A 15,033-nucleotide genomic window follows, 5' to 3' on the forward strand; every position below is an offset into this window, starting at 1 on the left:
TAAATAAAGATGGTACTTAGGACTAACCGAGAGTGAAACAGAGAGAGGGAGAGAGAGATATATGTCGTACCTCCGGTCGATGAGCCGGATTCGCCATTGTTGGCCATGGTGGAGATGAAACCGAGCCGGAGTCGAGGCCGAGGATGGGATTGCGGCGGCGATGCGGTGCGGAGGCGGCGGTGCTTTCCGTCGCTTCAGCGCCCCTTAGATCGGATTGGGCTAGGGTTTTTGGTGGGGCTACAGGCAACGCGGTGAACCTCGTTCCTTTTATTTTGGCGCTGCGTGACGGGGGCCCACATGCCATTGGCTTGGCTGTGCGCCCCCGATCAGGGCGCGTAACGGACTCCGGATCGGTCGTTGGACCGATCCGGGATGAGATCAAACTAACATTCTCCCCTTTGATCTCAACTCACTTTCTTCTTACGTCCGATTTCATTCAGATCAGTGCATTGAGCATGCCTCGTCTCAACAATTATTACTGTTGGATTAACAGCCACAACGCACTTTTCTGTTTGAAACAGAACCTTACTTTTGAGCCCATACTTTCCAGGAATCATAGGCTTTCCCGTAAACCCATGCCGGCTAAGTGTTCTCTGAACACATTGGGTGGTAAGCCTTTTGTGAGCGGATCCGCTAACATCTTCTTTGTGCTCAAATACTCAAGACTGATTGTATGATCCTGGATTTGCTCTTTAACAACGTAAAACTTTATGTCAATGTGTTTGGCAGCTCCACTTGACTTGTTGTTATGAGCGTAAAATACTGCAGGCTCATTGTCGCAGTACATTTTTAGTGGTTTTTCTATGCTGTCAACCACTCTTAATTCAGGTATGAATTTCTTTAGCCATTTAACCTGCCCCGATGCCTCGTAACAAGCTATAAATTCTGCATACATCGTAGATGATGCAGTGACTGTCTGTTTGGAGCTTTTCCACGATATAGCACCACCTGCGAGAGTGAACACATAGCCTGACGTGGATTTTCTGTCATCCTTATCTCCCGCAAAGTCTGAGTCTGAATAACCCTCTATCACTAGAGGTTCAGATCTCCTGTATGTTAGTATGAGGTCTTTCGTTCCTTGCACATAACGCAAGGCTTTCTTAACCATTTTCTAGTGTTCTATCCCTGGATTACTCTGGAATCTGCCAAGTACCCCGGTGACAAATGCTAAGTCAGGGCGCGTACATACTTGAGCATACTGTAGGCTTCCGACAGCTGAAGCATATGGTACCGCTTTCATCTGATCGATTTCATACTGATTTCTGGTACACTGAAATTTCCCATAACTATCGCCCTTGACTATAGGAGCAGGTGTTGGCTTACTCGCATGCATACCGTACTTCTTTAGTACCTTTTCTAGGTATGCTTTCTGCGATAATCCTAAAACCCCCTTGCTTCTTTCTCGGTAAATCTCAATTCCTAAAACGAATGAGGCTTCACCTAAATCTTTCATATCTAACCTTGAGGACAAGAATTTCTTTGTCTCCAATAGCAGATCAATATCACTGCTAGCAAGCAGAATATTATCCACATACAGAATAAGGAAAATGAATTTTCTATTCTTAAACTTTGCGTAAATGCAGTTGTCCTCCTCATTCTCTTTGAAACCAAACTTTCTTACGGTTTCATCGAATTTCAAATACCACTGTCCGGAGGCTTGCTTTAATCCATAAATGTATTTCTTTAGACGACATCCCATCTTTTCTTTTCCTTCCACGATAAAACCTTTTGGCTGTGCCATGTAAATATTCTCATAAAGGTCCCCGTTGAGGAATACCGTCTTTACATCCATCTGATGTAACTCTAAATTATAATGTGCCACTAACGCCATTATAATTCTGAAGGAATCCTTGCATGAAACAGGAGAAAATGTTTCATTATAATCTATCCCTTCTCTTTGCGTGAAACCTTTCGCCACAAGTCGCGCTTTATATCTTTCAATATTCCCTTTGGAGTCACATTTTGTCTTGTAGACCCATTTACAGCCTACTGTTTTGGCTCCTTTAGGAATTTCTTCTAGATCCTAAACATCGTTGGTACTCATCGATTTCATTTCATCTTTCATGGCTTCCAACCATTCAGATGAATGAACGCTTCTCATGGCTTCTTCAAATGAAGTGGGGTCACCCTCCATCTGAATTTCCTCGCTATTATAGATTTCATAATCATTCGAAATAGCGGGCTTTCTTGTTCTTTGAGACCTTCTCGGTGTCTCAGCTATCGGCATCTCTTCTACCTGGGCCTGCTGTTGCTCCCCCTCATGTGGGGCTACCGGTTCTGTCGGATCCTGAAGGACAGGTTCCTGATTTTGATTCGTCGCTGCAGCTAACTAACAACAGGTGCAGACACCGTAGGTGGAGCATGTAGGATCAAGAACACCGACTAGAGGGGGGGTGAATAGGCGGTTTAAAACTAAAACCAACAACACTAGAGAAATTTAATTAGTATCAAAAGAGAATCCTATGTCATGCTACTACTATCTCTAGAGAGGTTTGCAACCTAGGGTGACAAGATACAATTCAAGCTCTAGTAAAGTAAATTGCTCAAAATAAATACAACGATTAAGGTGAGCAAGAGAGATAACCAAGCTTGACACACAAATTTATCCCGTGGTGTCGATGACTTGCCGGTCAACCCTAATCCACGTTGAGGTGGATTCCAAGAATCAACCGCTCCTCTATCAAGAACCTCTTGATCTTGAGCCGGCTAGAAACAAGGAACCGCTCCACACCTCGATTTCACTAGAGTTTCTCTTCACCACTCCGGTGAGGTGAGCACAAAACCTCTCACAACCGAAATCGGGGCTTCTTAACAATCTCCTTCAAGAAGCTCCACGAAATCACCTTCTCCAAGCCGTCTAGGGAGCGGCAACTCCTAAGAGTAACAAGCCAATGATCCTTTCTTGAAGATTCCCTAGTGCCACAAAGCTCAAACTTTTGATGCAATGCACTAGGAAGCACTCTCACTCTCAAAAATGCAAATCCTTAGCAAGTGTGTGAGAGAGAGGGATGTCTTAGCTCTAGAGGGTCAAGAATGCAGTCCAAATGGCCAAGAGAGAGACCCAAAGGCCGGGCATTGGGTATATATAGACATCCCATCAAAAGCTAGCCGTTACAGTCTTTTCTGCGAGATCGCGGACCGTCCGGTTTTAAAAACCGGACCGTCCGCCGTTATAAACCAGAGAGTCAGAGAGCATTAAATGCGTGTCAGAATTAGCCGTTACAGCCCTGGCGGACCGTCCGCGCCCAAAAGGCGGACCGTCCGCGGTTAAGAGTTCCACAACTCCAGAGACAAGACAGTCTCTGGAACAGACCTGAAATTAGCCAGCGGACCGTCCGCCCCCAAAGAGCGGACCGTCCGCAGTTCATCCTAGAAGAACAGGCAGAGACAGCAATGTTTCTGGATCAAGTTATCAGAGAGCCTGCGGACCATCCGCGCCCCAGCGGCGGACCGTCCGCGGACCAGACCATATAGACAGACCAGAGAACACCCTTTCTGGAACGAAAGTGAGTTAGAGTGGCGGACCGTCCGCCCAAGAGAGCCGGACCGTCCGCCGGCCACAAGAGATTCCCACTAAACCTTCTGTAACGGAAGCGGACCGTCCGCACCCAAGGGGCGGACCGTCCGCGCTTAAGTAGACAGCTCTCAAACTTGTTCTTTTTCAAAACCCGACAAAGCGTAGTTAGCCCTCATGCATCCACTTAGATATTTTGAGCAAAATGGCACTAGAGACCCGTCAAGCACGAGTACATGACCCCTCTTGATAGTACGGCTATCTATCCAACAAATCCGGTCACTTTTCATCCACTAAACACCTTGTGACCGGTGAAATTCAAAAGATCCTATTTTATACCTTTGCCTTGAGCCCAAGCTTTGCTCATCGTCTCCACAAATCCACACGTTCACAAATAAGTCTCATTCATCCGTGGATTAACCTATCCTCATTTTCTCAAAAAAATTATTAATCCACAAATCGTTATCATTAATTACCAAAACTCGAATTAGGGGCCTAGATGCTTTCAGAGCAGCAACAGGCAACACGAAAAATGAATCCTGGATCATCGGAGTAGGTACAAAAACCCGCTTCTCCTCAAGGTCAATCTTTCGAGGTACCGTGCTCCCCCTCATCATCTGATCCTTCAAAAAGACAGCGTTTCTCGTTTTTACGAACTTTGTATATCCATTAAGACAGTAGAAACGATAACCCTTCGACTTTTCTGAATAGCCAATAAAATGGCAACTTACTGTCTTAGGGTCTAACTTTCCAATACTTGGATTAAATAATTTCGCCTCAGCTGGACAGCCCCATACATGTAATAATTTAGTGTGGATTTTCTCCCTGTCCATAACTCATACGGTGTTCTAGGCACCGACTTACTCGGTACGCGATTAAGAATATGAATAGCGGTTTTTAACACCTCCATCCATAAATTAATCGGTAACGTGGAGTAGCTTAGCATACTTCTCGCCATATCCATTAAGGTACGGTTACATCTTTCTGCAACTCCATTTTGCTGAGGCTCGACCAGTGTAGAGTACTGAGCTACTATTCCATTTTCCTGTAGAAACCTTGCAAAGGGTCCAGGAATTTGGCCATACGGGGTGTGTCGACCGTAGTACTCACCTCCACGGTCAGATCTTACTACTTTTATCTTAAGATTTTGCTGATTTTCTACTTCAGCTTTAAAAATCTTGAATTTATCTAATGCTTCTGATCTTTCTTTAATTGGATAAATATAGCCACAACGCGAATAATCATCTGTAAACGTTATAAACGAATCATAACCGTCTACAGATTTTATGGGAAATGGGTCACAGATATCTGTGTGCACTATCTCCAAAACCCCTGAACTGCGTTTGGCTCCTTTCTTTATTTTCTTAACGTACTTTCCGTTAACGCAATCGATGCAATGTTCTTCATCTGAAAAATCTAACGGATGGAGAATATTTTCTTTAATTAATCTCTCAATTCTCCCCCTCGAAATATGGCCTAAACGACAGTGCCATAATTTCGCTGAATTGTCGTTATCGCATCGTTTGCGCTTATTACTTGCGTCGTTAGTTGTATGTTCAATACTCGTAGTATTGTTAACAGAATTCACAGTCTCATGCATAGGTAACATATAAAATTTGTCTTGTCGGATGGCAAGATCAACACACTGACTATTAAATTGAATCTCACATTGTTCTTTGCCAAAATGGCAATCATAACCATCATCTGTCAAACATGATACTGAAATTAAATTTCTAGACAAAGAGGGTACATAAAGAACATTATGTAACTGGAATCTAAAGCCGTTCTCTAATTCTAACGTGAGTTGACAAACTGCTTCAACGTCGGCTCTAACTCCATTGGCAACTTTCAGCCATCTATCCCCTCTTTGCACCATTGTCCTTGTACTTATACCCTGCAAGGAATTAGCAACATGAACAGTTGCACCTGAGTCAATCCACCAAGTAGATTTAGAATAACTTACGTACAGGGTCTCATCTATAAATGTGATAACATCCTCACCTTTCTTAATTAAATGCTTTAGAAAGTCTGGGCAGTCTTTTTTGTAGTGTCCTGTCTTGTGACACCACATACATTGATCTTTCTCAATGTGCGGTTGATCTTTCTTTGCCCCCTTGCCTGGGTGAGTCGAAGAAGAAGAAGAAGTGGAACCTCGTTTGAACTGAGGTTTCCCTTGTGGCCTCGTGTATTTATCAGAAGAGTTGTTTCTGTTGTTGTGCCTAACATAGTTGAGCGTGTCACCATGCGAGGCCTTAAGTCTTTCCTCTTCTTGCACGCACATAGCGATGAGCTTCTCTAGATCCCATGTCTCTGGGCTGATGTTGTAGTTAACAACAAAGGTTTCAAACTCTTTTGGCAGGGAAGCCAGAACCAAATGGACAACGAAAGCATGAGGAAGCTCTATATCCATAGGTTTGAGTTTAGATGCCATGTTGCTCATCTTCAGTATGTGCTCCCTCACACCACCACCAGTGTACTTGTCATTTACTAACCTCTGAATCAGAGTTTGCGCATAAGCTTTTGAAGAGCCAACAAATTGACTCTCAACTTTCTTCAAGTACTCAACTGCGGTGGCGCAATCTGGGATTGCTCCCCTGATACTGTCTATAATGGAACTCTTGATGACCATCAAACACTTTCTGTTGGAAGAGTTCCATTTTGCTCTCTCAAGGCCATACTTCATTTGAACATTTGCATGTTCTCTTTGGCGAGCTTGCCAAGCGGCAGAGCTCTCATCCGGGTCCCTCACCAGTTCCCCGGGACTAACGAGACACAGTGAGGTGATAGCTAAGTCAATATCGGACAGTGCGAGAGCCACTTCTAGCTTCTGTGCCCATATCCCGTAGTTGGAACCATCCAACGGCGGTATAGCATTAATGAAAGTCATTGCATTAGATCCTGAAATTTAAATCAAGAAAGGTGAGAACTGCTTTATAAAACAATAATTGCATATCTCAATTCAACGTTGGTCAATATTAAGACATACAAATAACTGGCTGCATTAATTCTAAATCACCGTTGGGCAAAATGAGAACAAATGCATGGAAACTTACTGAAAAATTATAATACTGCTATTATCAACGTTGGTCAGAAAATAACAATATTATAACGGAAGAAAACATAAAACTGACTCCTTTAATTATAATGTCCCGTTGGTTCTAAAATAATTAAAGAATAGAAGTTAATTAAATTTGCAGCGGAAAAATTAAACTATGCTTACTTTCAGAAACTTTCTGACTCACTATCTCTCTGTAGAATTTATCACGTTGGTGCAAAATAAAATAGAGGTGAAACCATGCAAGAAATGGCTAAAGGGTTTGTGAAAAAATTACTTAATTGGAAAATCTACTGTTCATCTCGTCCAGCCCACATGGTGGCCCATCACGGCAGCTCGGCCTGCTCGCCTCGGCTCGCTCAGCCCGCCTGGACTCTAGGCCCAAAAACTGACGGTTGGGCTGCCGAATCGGCCCAGCTCGTGCCCCTATCAATTCCCCGCGTCAATCTCGTCCATTGAACGCGATCTGACGGCTCTCCGTCTAGATCAGGGAAATAAAAGGGTTGTTTCATTGGGAAACCCTAACCCTAGGGTTTTCTTCCTCTCTCTCTCCCGACATGACGGTGCCCGCGCTGCTGGTGAGACGCACGCCGGCGCGCCATCCTGTCCAGCCTTCGGGCCAGCTGTGGCAGAACCAACCTGAATTATACCGGCTCAAGTACGTGAGTCCACTCCCGAGGGCTCCAACGTGCTTCAAACGGTATAATCTCTTGGCCTGTCGGGTAACGTCCCGATAAACCACCGATACACAGGATCAAATAAGGTTACCTCACACGAAGGTGAGTCCAGAGATACAATCACCATCACATTTTACATCACAGAGGAAATTACGTTACAAGGGTTTCCAAAAGAGGTGTCACACCCGATTTATAAGAACATAAATCGAGCAATCATATATGCGCCAGGATCAAGTCACGCATATATACAACAGATTATCAAGATATCACAACACATGTCACGAATAATATTAATATAAATCGTAGATAAATCAATAAATGAATTATTTTATTACAACCGAATCAAGAATCGGTTCAAGAGTTGCGGAAGCGTAAAAGAGATACATGAAGAGCTGGGCGCCACAGGGACGTCGACTGGGAGACAAACGCCTAGAAGTCGTCGAAGCCGCTGACGTAGTCCTCCATGTTGCCGGGCACTGAGCAGCAGTCGAAGATATCCGAAATAGAACAGAAGAGTAGAGAGGCAAGTGTGAGTACAAACTAGTACTCAACAAGTATAACACAAACTATGAGGCTCTAGGCTGGCTGACTCAACTGCATTAGCTTTTAATCTTGGCAAATTTTATTAAAGCTAATTACTACAAGTGGATGAATTACCATAACCCAAATTGCATAAGAAATTAATCAGTATTAATTAAGAACTACTGAGAACCACCCAACCAAAACCACCCGGGGAATCTCCCTCGTCAAAGGTTGATAACCCCACTAATCAGACGGAGGATCTGGGCCGCTCATGACTGTGAGCACAGCTGATATATCAGTTTTACACTCTCGAGAGGTTGCACAACTTTACCCACAAGTCGTGGGCTACGCTAGTTGTTCATCACACTTCCTTAGGTGAGATGGCTAGCAAGCACACTACGAGACCGTTACAAAGGATCACGTTGGTAAGGTGTAACCGCTAAGGATTCTGGATCAGCGACGATGGGGCCCACCTCCGGGGGTACAAGACACACAGCACAGACCAAGCCGGAGGAGCAGGGACCATTGAAGCTTACCACCCCTCTTGCCCACGCAGGTAAGTTACTCCCGAACCAAAATGACCTAATTAATAAGTCAAGACCGTCCCATACCAGTCTTGTGGTTGCGCGGTTGTCCCAGGTTGTCGCTCTATGAACCGGTCCTTATGGAGAGTGGCCAACCAAGCACTAAGCACCGTGCTGGCCCCCTAAACCATGTTTCTAACAAAAACATCTTTTAAGGACGCACAAACCACTCAAGCACACAGCACAGAGGGTCGGCTCCAGAATTAAGTTGCATATAACCATTAACAAATTAATTAAAAAGGACCAAGTGTGGTATAGCGCAGCAACCTAGCACAACTAACCACAATGCAACCCAAAGGACATATATATAGGATATAAAGTGGCTAGGAAATCCTTATAGGCATACAGAATTTAAATGCAGTATGAAATTGTACTTAAAAGTGATAGGAGTTTCATGCTATACTTGCCTTCCTCGTACTCTCCCGGCTGCTGCTCGAACTGCTCGGAAGACGGCTGCTCCTGATACTGGTCCAAAGGCTCCGCGTCTACTCACGATCATCAAGCATAGTCCACACATACACACATGCACAACAATAGCAAACTATAAGAAAACAGTACACCAATACAATGGAACAGCACATAAAACTAGCCTAAAACTATTCTACGCGTTATAACGATCGCGTGGATATAAAGAACACCTAAAACGGAGCTAAAACGCGAAAACTACGCTTGAAACAAGATCCAGGGACCTATTTGTAAGAAAAACAGAGCAACCAGGGGTTTCTGGACAAAACCCAGGGACCTAAACGTAATTAAAGCCTAGATCTAGGGGCTAGCATGAGAAAAACCCAAGATATGGACTGCGGGTTCAAAATACCGGAAGCTCAGGGGTCTAAACGAGAAGAAAAGGACCTAACCGTAATTATTTTTGAACTACGGGTGGACTGCGGGTTGATTCCAAGAAAACTCAGGGGCTCTTTAACAAAACTGCCACAGCTGAAGGGGTACGCGGCTTCTAATAAAGGCGGTTGGATCTAAATCGAACGGTTCGAACGCATTCCGGTTCGGACGGTCCGATCTGAACAGCGGAGTTCGGACCGGTCCGATCTGGACAGAGGGGTCCGGACGGTCCGATCTGGATCGGACTGGTCCGATCTGATGGGTTCGCGGGGACGGCGGTTATGCACGGCGGCTCGGGCAAAGGACAACGCCGGCGAGCGGTGTTCTGGCGCTACGGTTAGCTAATGCCTACGACTTCTGGTGCAACAGGACCAGGGCGCGAAGGGGAAGCTCACCGAGGGGTTTAGATCGACTAGGGGCGGCGCAGGGGTGCTGGCGACGACGACGGCGGCGGAGCACGGACAGAGATAGGCGGCGCTCGTGGGGAAGACAGCTGCGGGCGCCCTCCGAGCGTCGGGTTTCCTCGGATCGACCCGTGAAGGTCCTGTGAAGACGTTGAGGGGATCAGGACGACCGGGGAACCATCGGCGGGGAGCAATCGCAGCGGAGGAAAATCTCACCGTCGGCGGTCTCGGGTCGAATTCCGGCCGTTGCTCAGGCCGAAGGCGAGGGTGGGATCCTCGGAATGCTCCCTGGCGGCGGGGCGAAGATGTTGCGGGCCTTGACCGGGGCTAGAGCGCGGTGGAGCAGCGGGTCCGCGACGGAGCAGAGGCGCCGAGCGGCGGAGCAGAGTGGTTGCGGTGCCGGGCGTCGATAGCGGCGGCGGGGACTAGGGTTAGGGTTCTGAGGGGCGTGGGGCCGCTACTTGTAGGGCGGCGGCGCTACTCTGGGCGTGCGGGCCCGGATAAGGAAGCTCGCCGGAGATCTCGGGGGAAGTTGAGCGCCGGGGAAGAAGGAGGAGAGGGGGAAGGGGCCGACAGGTGGGGTCAGGCTGAGGGAATGACTGAGAAAAGAACGGGAATAACCGAGGAAAGAACGAGAATGACTGAGAAAAGAAGGAATGACTGAGAATATAAGGAATGACTGAGAACAGCAGGAATGACTGAGAGAAAGGAAGGAATGACTGAGAAAGGAAAGGAATTACTGAGAAAGGAAAGTATGACTGAGAATAGAAAGACTACGGGAGTGACTGAGAAAAGAGAAAGACTGACTCACTTTCCTGTTTCCACTCAAATCTATTGGAATTCAGTTCGAATTTGAATTCAACTTGTATGCACTCAACCAAATGAAACTTATGCACCAGCATGAATGCACAAACACTTTAATCCTATGATAAATTTTATTTTCCCGTGTTATAAATTTCTTTTAAATGCAGGATAAATTAGAAAAACCTTGAAAATTTTATTTGAGCCAAAATAAATTCCTTAAAATTTGGGAAAATTACATTAGGGTGTTACAAACCTACCCCCCTTACAGGAATCTCGTCCCGAGATTCGGATAGGCTAGCTAGCAAAGAGATCGGGATATGTCTTCCTCAGCTCGTCTTCTCGCTCCCAAGTAGCCTCATCCTCCGTGTGATGACTCCACTGAATACGGCACATCTTGATCTTCTTGTTTCGGGTAACCCTCTCAGATGTCTCCAGAATCTTCACCGGATGCTCGATGTAGGTCAGATCTTCCTGCACATCCAACCCCTCTATCGGTGCTTGCTCTTCTGGCACTCTCAAGCACTTCTTCAGCTGAGACACGTGAAACACATCGTGCACCCCTGAGAGATTGAGTGGCAACTCCAGACGATATGCCACCTCACCTTTCCGTTCCAACACCTTGAACGGACCAATGTATCGAGGAGCTAGCTTCCCTCGTACATTAAACCTGCGGATTCCTCTCATCGGCGAGACCTTCAGATATACATGATCACCCACTGCAAAGGTCAAATCTCGACGACGAACATCCGCATAGCTCTTCTGACGAGTCTGAGCGACCCTCAGATTCTCTCGCACCTGCTGCACCAGCTGTTCGGCCTCCTCAACAATATCCGGACCAAACACCTGCCTCTCACCAATCTGATCCCAATACAGCGGAGTCCTGCATTTCCGACCATACAGAGCTTCAAACGGGGATTTCTTCAGACTGGCCTGATAACTGTTATTATAAGAAAACTCTGCATATGGCAGGCATTTATCCCAGCTGGTACCATACTGAATAGCACAGGCCCGAAGCATATCCTCCAACACTTGGTTGGTTCGCTCTGTCTGCCCATCTGTCTGAGGATGATAAGCGGTACTGAAGCGCAGCTTCGTATCCAACGAATCATGCAACTGCTCCCAGAACCGTGAAGTGAACTGAGATCCTCGATCAGATATAATCTTCTTCGGAACACCATGCAGACAGACAATCCTGGAGATGTACAACTCTGCGAGTCTAGCACCGGAGTAAGTAGTGTTCACCGGGATGAAGTGAGCAACCTTCGTCAACCGATCCACTACTACCCATATGGAGTTGTACCCTTTCTGAGTACGAGGCAAGCCAACAATGAAGTCCATAGTGATTTCCTCCCATTTCCACTCTGGAATCTTCAACGGCTGCAATAACCCTGCTGGCCTCTGATGCTCTGCCTTGACACGCTGACAAGTGTCGCAGATAGCCACGTACTCCGCAACGGAACGCTTCATACCATACCACCAGAATCGTTCCTTCAGATCGTAATACATCTTCGTGCTGCCTGGATGGATAGAATATGCTGTATCATGAGCCTCACTCAGAATCAACTTCCTGAGGTCATTCACATCCGGCACACATATACGACCCTTGTACCACAAGGTACCCTGATCATCCTCCCTGAAATGTGGAGCCTTGCCAATCTTGAGCAACTCACGAATCTCCTGCAGCTTCTGATCTTCCTTCTGATGCTGCCTGATCTCAGCCTCTAGAGTGGGTTCTGCCTCGAACGATGTACCCGAGGTATGATGCAAGAAACCCAGGCTCAACTGCTCAAACTCCTCGCATAACTCCTGAGGCATCTGAAAAGCCACGGCCATGTTAACATAGCTCTTCCTGCTCAGAGCATCTGCTACAACATTGGCCTTGCCCGGATGATAGTGAATCTCCAGGTCATAATCCTTGACCAACTCTAGCCATCTTCTCTGCCGCATATTCAGCTCACTCTGAGTGAAAATATACTTGAGGCTCTTGTGATCGGTGTAAATATCACACCTCTGCCCAAACAAGTAATGCCTCCATATCTTCAGAGCATGCACAACTGCGGCTAACTCCAGATCATGAGTGGGATAATTCAGCTCGTGCCGGCGCAACTGCCGCGAAGCATAAGCTATCACTCTGCCTTTGAAGCGTCTCCCCATCAGGGAAGACTCAAAAGTGTCGATTTATCAGTCCCAGGAGGCTGATAACACTTTTATTACATCAGATGGTACATCACCGTACAACTCTACGCGGTAATGGGCAGTGAAGCGCCACTATCGCGAGGATTACAACCAGAACCCACACTACTACACTAGCTACGAACAAAGGATCATCAGAGTCTTGCGCCATGCGGAATCCAACAGTGGCCTCAACCACAGGCAAGACTGGGTGCAGGACGAAACCCTACTCGTTGTCTTCGGGGATGTAGTCTGGGTCTTCCACTGTAAAAGTAAGAGAGGGGTGAGTACAAACGTACTCAGCAAGTCCAATCACACCCACGGAGGGGGGGTAATACAGGGATTAATGCAAAGGACAATCCAAGGATACGGTTAGGGTTTATTTGCGGAAAACTCAGTTATATGCAAGGGTTCATTTTGAAAACACTTTCAAAATAAGTTTTCCAATACCAAGGAGCACACGATGTTGATCCACACAGGATCCAAGTTTTAAACTGCTACCGGACTCCCCGTCCGCCGTAGCACACGGCACAACTGCCGGACATCTTCCAAACAACTCACACCAGCCCATCCATTCCCAGAGTGAAACACTAGTTATGTGACCACACCGTAACATGCTCAATGCCGTGAGCACGGCTATTCGAATAGGTTTTAACTCTGCAGAGGTGTGCAACTTTACCCACAGGTGGGGTACCACAGCACGAACACCTTAGTGCCGGTGCAGATCCCAACAAAGCCATTACCCACCTTAGCTAGACCTGACTAGCCACCACGGGATCCATCAAGGGGTCATTCGACCTATCACCGAGGTTTAACCGGGGCATAAGTCACACAGAGCTTATCCCGTCTCCTTGATCACCCGTTGCTCTCAGCTCTCCTGATGGCTATCAGGCTAACTAGTGGGATTTATGCTAAGCCGTTGCCCATACAACGGTCAAGTGGTTCGCACGACAAGAAGCTAGGTGAGATGTCACATCAACTCGGTCCTTAGGGGTGACAAGATGGATATCTCCCATCCACGCTCAACCACACAGGTACGAGTACACCAACGGCAATTCACACAGAAATGCCATCCATCTCATCTAACTCGCTTTTCAAAACCACATTTTATCCCTTCCCACACACACGCATTTTCTTTATAAATCAGGCAGTCAAAGTATGGTTATTTCAAACAAGGGTGGCTATCCTACCGGGTTTCCAGCATGCAAAACAATGCAATTTTATAAAACAGGCCATTGGGTCGTGTTTATAAAAACTAGGACAGAAATATGCATCAAAGGGCGGAATTGAACTTGCCATCGTCAAACCCTTGCGGAAAGTCCTGATCGGAGCACTGTCCTTCGGGTTCGGGGTCGCAGTACTGGTCCTCAGTTGCTTGGTCGCGGTCGGGAACCTCGTCGTTCACTCCGTGTCCTACGACGCAAACAAACAGACACACAATCAAGCGAAAGAACTAAAAGCTTTTATCGTTGGGCTTGAATCGGAAATAATTTAGTTACGGAGTTAGGGGTGGTATCTCTAGGTGGTATCTTAATGGCATGGCTGAAAACTATACTAGAAAGGGTGTGGTAAAGTTTCGGGTCAATCGGAGGTCGTTTCGCACATAAAATGACGCGCTAAAGGTGGTTTCCGGGCTCAAACGGGGGTTCGAGGGCTTGTTCGTAAATATCAGAAAAGAGTAGGGATCTATTTGCGAATCTTAAAAATATTCTAGGCATGCTAAAAGGTTGTCAAGTATATCTAGATGTATGCATTGGAGGGTTTGAATTGAAATACAAAACAGGCGAGGTTTCATTTGTAAAACGGGAACGGATAAGGGTACTCTTAGAGAGGGGGGGGGGTTTTCTTTGGAAAACAGAAAAACAGCAGGGGGGTTTTGGGCAAAATGGTTTCTTCCTCCTCTCCTCCCCCGTGACAGAAACAGAGGAGGGATTGGGGGGGCGCCGGCGGCCCAATCCCGGCCGGCAGGGCACGGCGGCGGTCCGGGGGGTTGGGGAAAAGAGGGAGGGGGCGCGGGGAACCCATCCCCGGCCTCACCTTGGCTCGGGCTGCAGCGAGGGGGGCTGCCCACGGGGGCTTGCGGCGGCAGGCAGAGGCGTCCGTGGGGGCGGCGCCGGGCTGGGGGATGCGAGGGGCCGGGTGGTGGAGGTGGTCGTGGTGGTGGTGAGCCACGCGGGCGGCCTATTTATAGGCCGAGGGGAGGGGCGGTGAGGTGGGGGAATTGAGGCGGCCGGCGGGCGGTGCGGGCGCCATTAATGGCGTCCCGGCCGCTTGCGGTTGTCGCGGAGCGGGGCACGAGCGGCGAGGTGGACAGGACAGCTCGGCCAGCGGCGGGAACGGGGCGGCGCTGTGCAGCCAGGGCGACGACGCGCGCGACGGGGCAGGCGCGGCAGCGGCGGCGCGTGGGAACAGGGCGTGCGCGTGCGCGCGCGGCGCGGCGCGCGGCGCGACGTCGCGGGGC

The sequence above is a fragment of the Panicum hallii genome, chromosome 1 (assembly GCF_002211085.1).
Source record: "Panicum hallii strain FIL2 chromosome 1, PHallii_v3.1, whole genome shotgun sequence".
NCBI classification, from domain to species: Eukaryota; Viridiplantae; Streptophyta; class Magnoliopsida; order Poales; family Poaceae; genus Panicum; species Panicum hallii.